This window comes from Lycium barbarum, chromosome 6, assembly GCF_019175385.1.
Source record: "Lycium barbarum isolate Lr01 chromosome 6, ASM1917538v2, whole genome shotgun sequence".
Lineage (NCBI taxonomy): Eukaryota > Viridiplantae > Streptophyta > Magnoliopsida > Solanales > Solanaceae > Lycium > Lycium barbarum.
Genome location: NC_083342.1, coordinates 89,104,778 through 89,111,094, shown reverse-complemented (window position 1 = coordinate 89,111,094; position 6,317 = coordinate 89,104,778).

The following is a 6,317-nucleotide window of genomic DNA, read 5'->3' as shown; positions in this document are numbered from 1 at the left end:
AAAAATGCGAATTTATGCAATGTTTTGATAAATAATTAACAAAACTAAGCAGTGAGATATTAATTGATTTTTGAGTTTTAGAAGTGTGAATAAGAATATAAAATGGCTAATACATTTCCTTTATCAACTCTTTTTATCTTTATCAACTATGCTTAATGAATGTGTTTGAATTTAGGCCTATTAATGATATTTTGAAATTGAGATAAGAATATGACCCTTTTAATTCGAAAAATCTGAATTTTATACTACCAATTATTCTAGAAGTCTATTATGGATATTATAAAGCATTTTAATATAAAAAGAAAAAAAATGAACTTTATGGAATTAATTATTGATCTCTTTTAACTAACTACCCATTACTAAAACTAAGCCTACTAATTTATTTAAGATTCATCTAAGTTCAGGAAAATAAAAAAAAATAGAGTATTAGTTGCACAAATACAAATCAAATATATAAAATGAGATAAAGAAACAAGCGATATTAAATGGGCTGTTGATTGCTGCTGTTGGGCTTTTAGCCCAATAGTTTCTTTATATAGCCTGCTGCGGCTGTTGCTGTCAATTGGGCTTCGGCCCAAAATTTTATTTTTTTTTATCTGTGCTGCGGACAGAGCTGATAGGAATGACTCGGGAAGATTTCGTTAGGCTTTTAGCCCAACACCGAACGCGGAAGACGACGAGTCCTTCAGACTCGCACGCGATGGTCATGCACAAAATGAAAGAGAAAGGATTAGTATGAGGGGGATAATTAATGATGCAAAATTCATAACTCAGAGAAAGAGACTTCAAATACCATCTTATGACAAATAGAAAAATTAAATTTGATTGGGCTGTCCATACACAAGCATATGCCTACACAAGCATCTCCCTACCCGAAATCAGATTTATGCATGTTTCACGTTTTGGACAAAAATAAAGTCGTAACAGATCCAGCAAATGAGTATGTAAAGAGTATGGAGTCAGCTTTTAAAACTAGTGTAAGCATGCTTTAAATATCAACATTAGATTGGGCAATAATCTACCTCAAAGAGGGGTTAAATGTACCAGCCATGCCCAAAAAATAAAAGAACTGAAATATGCTTCTTAAATTAAAGACCAAACTGAACTCTTATTCAGACCCGAAAACAGATCACTGAACCGAACCGACACACACTTAGTCTATTAATTTTACTTAACTCAAACATGAAAGGAATGGAGAAAATGAATAGCAAAACAAGAAAATCGTATATGGAAAAAAAACAGGTAGCCACCTAGTAGCAGAACTAATCCAACGAATTTGAAAATAAACAACTGATTTGAAATGAAGCTAAACCGAAGAAAGAACTCAGTTATCAAACTCAAACAACATGAAGATCTCGCTGAACTTATCAAAATATCAGAATACAAGAATGACACAGATTAATGCACAGGACCAAAGATGATGAATAATATGCAAAGGAAAGTCCAGAGAGCATACGAAGAAACATCCATATCTGGGCTTCATTACGCAGTGACTACTGATTCATGACACACATACGACATATGAAACATGATTAATCATAACAGGATACTCTATATATGCTTAAACATGGATAAACTTAGGCTAGGATAACATAGAAGCATACTTTGATTAGGCTGAATCAAACAAAGATCCAATCATGCCTAACTGTAAAAATATAACCCATTATATACAACTTCAATCTGTAGCAAATATAAATTTCTTATAGCATACTAGCGGAATGAAACAGATTTCAGCTTGGGCCTAACACACTCAAATCATATCATGAAGAAAAAGCCAACTTTCTTGGTTTATCTAACTGCCTAATTCATAACTCTTAGAAGAAAAAAAAAAAAAAAACTGTTTTAAAACAAAATGAAACTTACCAACCAGCCTATCAAGAAGGAAGAAGAGATGCTCCACATTTCGCATGATGATAACAAGTTTGTAGTTTGTTTGAGAGAGAAAAGAGATTTTACTTTAGATATGATCATTGAGAAATGGACATTTCAGATATGAGGTATCCTGGTTAAACAAATAATCCTAATCTACTATGATACCAACAGCCAGTTAAACACCAACAATCAGGACTGCTAACATGTACGGGATGATTCACTTAAGGACTCATTATTGTTTTAGAATTCTCTTGTTTTTAGTTGAATACCATTTAAGTCTAGGTGTTCTATTTTTGAGTTGATATCTTTCCTTCAGGAACCAGATCAGGACATTTTTACGAGAGAAAGATATGGACTTCTTAGGCAAGATAAACATGATATACTTTAGTGGTAGACTAATTTCATTGTATGGTCTCATTATCAGTTTTGCATACCAGCTATATATGGGTTCAAACCATGGTGTCTAGAATTAAGGAAATTACAGATTCAACTAGCTAAGACCAAAGCCAACAACACAAAACAACTTGTTTCAGACCTCCCTATGGTTCTATGGAGCCTATTAGTGATAAGATTTGAATGATATTGACTATAGGCTGAGTTAACTCCTTTTCGTATCTCAAATGATGCACATATAAGTTAGAGTAGTTAAATCCTTTCTGCTGAAGTTTGAAAGTATAAAGAAAGAATAGGGCAGGTTTGGGTTCTTTTAATGTTAATGTTTTCAGGGAAAAGAAATCAAGTATCATTTTGAGTGGCAATCAAGATCACGATGCTAGACACTTAGCACACAAGGGAAAGATCAAACAAGTCTTATACACACATAAGCATGGGTTAACAGATCTATCTTAGGGGTTGATATATATGTCGATGTAGTCTAAACAAGTATGATTATACTTTCAAACCATCTAGGTATATCAATCATAGCACACAGCAGTCCAAACATGCTCAAAATCAGTTAACTAACTCCTCTGGTCGTGGATAGCATTTAGTGTATATAACCAACAATTTTGCATATACACAGATCAACTAAGCTAAAGTTGATCTGAAACCGGATCGAAAAGGCACAACTATCTAATGACATATATTCTAATCCAAAGCATCATATAACTGAAAACTAAACTAAAGTAAGACATAAACATACAGATGTTGCCAATTACCAAACTGAAACTAAACCGAACTAAGGCACAGACATACAAACATTATTAATTACTAAATCGAACCTGGACTCATTAAACATGAACATGCGTAATGACACTAAGATGCTAAAATGAAATTAAACCAACTGAAACAACGACACGCATAATGCTACTAAGCCATTATACTGAAATTAAACTAATTGAGACAACAAAACATATATGAACACATAACACTTATTAACTACCGGACTGAAATTAATTAACTGAAGAAAGTTGTTCACATACTTAAATAGACTAAACTAAATTTATCATATATGAAATATGTTCAACCACACAAACAGACCCACACAGAAAACGTGCAAACAGACTTATCTACCAAACTAAATTGACTTAACTACACTAACACACTTTAATCCTAGAATAACAACTAAAATAACGCAAGCAACGAAAGGATGCAAAGTGGAATAGAGAATTACTTGCTTCGGGTGCAGCGAATAGGGTGCGGGGCTTCAGATCTACCTTCGAAACTACCAAATCTGAGCTCGCGAGGCTCAGATTCCCAACACCAACAGAATCAAAATAAAAAAAAAAATATGTTTGACGTATCTTTTGACTCGATTATTACAACGAACTACAAATTGATATTTGGGAAATTCTGTGCGTCTGAAGACTGGTATTTTTCAGAAGGGTTTCAGGTGATAACAAAAAAAAAAACTTATTTTTTGTAGGGGGTTTGGGGGGTTCAAGAACTGTCTCTTTTTTTTTTCTTTCTGCGATTCTAACCCTGCTATTTATGGGGATTTGGGGGGTTCTTTTGTGTTGAAGAAAAAACAGGGGGAGAGGAGCGGGGGAAAAAGGAAGAGGAGCGTGGTGGGGTAGCGGTGTGGGGGTCGTCGGCGAGGTGGGGACGAGGTGATGAAAAGGAGCGGCGGTGGTGGGGTAAAGGGAACGGCGGGGTGGGGGATGGAGATGATGAAGATGATGAAGATGATGAATGAGAAGAGAGAGAGAGGAAGGGAGCGGCGGAGGAAAAAAAAATGAAGGGGAACCCTTTTAGGGTTTCCCTTATTTCGTCTGAAAATGGGTCGGACCCAGTCCATAAATGGACTGGGTTGATTTTTTAGACCGGATATTAAAAGAATGGGTTAGTGAATTAAACATGGATTGATCAAAAAATTGAGATAAGAAATATGGTTTAGTCTAAAAAAAACATTAGGAATTAATCGGACTTTGATTTGGGGTCCGGTAAGTCAAAATACGGACCGAGTGCAAGAAATAGTTTGGCTTCTAAATTTGAATAAGAGACCTATTTAAATAACTTGTGTTAAAATATTGCTCAACATGAAATATGCAAACATTAATGCTCAGATAAAAAATGGCGTCGTAATAGTCGTGCAATAATATTTCAAAAATCCACAGTAAGATAAATACTATTATTTAATTATGCAAAGATAAATGTGATGCGTGTGCGTAAGCTGGTAAAGTACTGAAATGATAAAAATTGTGAACTGTAATAATAATAATAATAATAATAATAATAATAATAATAATAATAATAATAATAAGAGTAACTGCAACAGAATAATAAAGTGCCGGTATTGATGAGAAGTTGATAATTTAGTAAAAAATGACTATATATATATTTTAATTTTTCTAAAAATATTAGAGGCGTAAATAGGTATTTTGGAAGAGAGGCGGGACAAAATTGGGTGTCAACATTCTTCTTTTTTTACATTAAAGTTATTTATAGTATCTTAATATTTACTTTCAGAACAATTGATTTTTAAAATAGTATATTTTGAATCAAAGGAATTATGTTTTATTTATTATTATCTTAGAAAATTAAAGCGTCACTAATAAGTAAATATTAAGCAAGGTATGTTTTATAGATAACTCTTCAAGTTTGAATCAATCATACATATTTTTAGCTAAGCATAATTAATGAAGTAATAAAAAGAGAAAAAAAAAAACTCACTTCCTTTTAAATCTTATTTATAAGACTAGATTTTTCTACATTGCTACATTCATATAACATAATTTATCCAAAGTTTAAAATTGCTAAATCTTTTCTCAAAAGCTATTATTTATGGGCAAATTATCATATTTCCATCAAATCTCATCTTCGAATAGCATTTTACTATATTTTCATTTAAAGTCCAAGCGACATTTATAAGTCTTATTTTAAAGTAGCGTTTAAAGTCCTCTTTTGTACAAATTATTATATTTTCCGTAAATCTTAACTAACATTATTTTTCTTTAAAATCTCAGCAATACTTGTAAGTCATTTTCATATTTAGCCTTAATTAACCTAAGCTTGGCCGGACAACCGTAGTTAACGGATTCTAAAGGATGCCTAACCCCTTCCCTTTAGGATAATATAGAGCCCTTACCTGGAATCACATTGGTTAAGCAGACTATTAACGGAGGTTTAGTTTTAACTTTACCTTAGTTAATATCGAGGTGTCCTAATTCACCGTTAAATTAATTAGGTGGCGACTCCTTAAAATAAGCAAAATAGGAATCACTAATATGTTGTACTTCTAATTTAACTCGGTTAAAATGGGGTATAGCATCATGTGCATAGCTGGAATAGGCTAGCTGGTAGATGAGATTTGTGTAGTTGTTGTTACTCTACATTCATAACTAGTTGTACTGTATTGACAAATAATTAAAATCTAAGGAACATATGCATTTAAATTAATTAAATTTTAAAAAATTCAAGTTTGACATAAAAATTCTATAATTGTAAGTTGTCTCGTAAATTCCAGTCTCTCAGAGACAATAAAACGCTTGAATTGACGAAGATTTTTGTCCAAACTTTCAGCAAAAAGGTATTCAATAGCTTTCCCTTGAGTATTTTAATATTTTATTTTTATACATAATATATTTCTTACAAAATATTATGTATGATTGTTACAATATGATGTAGGATGCACATCTCATTATATAGTGAATATAATATCGGGGCAATAAAATTATATTATGTATAAAAATAATTTTATATAAAGTTATGCACATGAAGCATGAAGTGAGCACTCGAGTTACATGAGAGAATGCCGAAATCTCATACTAATTGGCAAAATAAATTTTACAGAAAATGCGAACGCATATATAAAATGTCGATGCTTATGTGAAGCCACATGATTCACATATGGAGGTAGGGATATAGAAAGCCTCAAAATGATGGCACGTTAGATTCAATGAGACATTTATGGTATGAGAATGAGAATATTGTAACGGTAAATGTCCAGTAGATAACAATATTTATTCAAACTTAACTGATAATTTTAAGTATGTTCCAATTTTTCA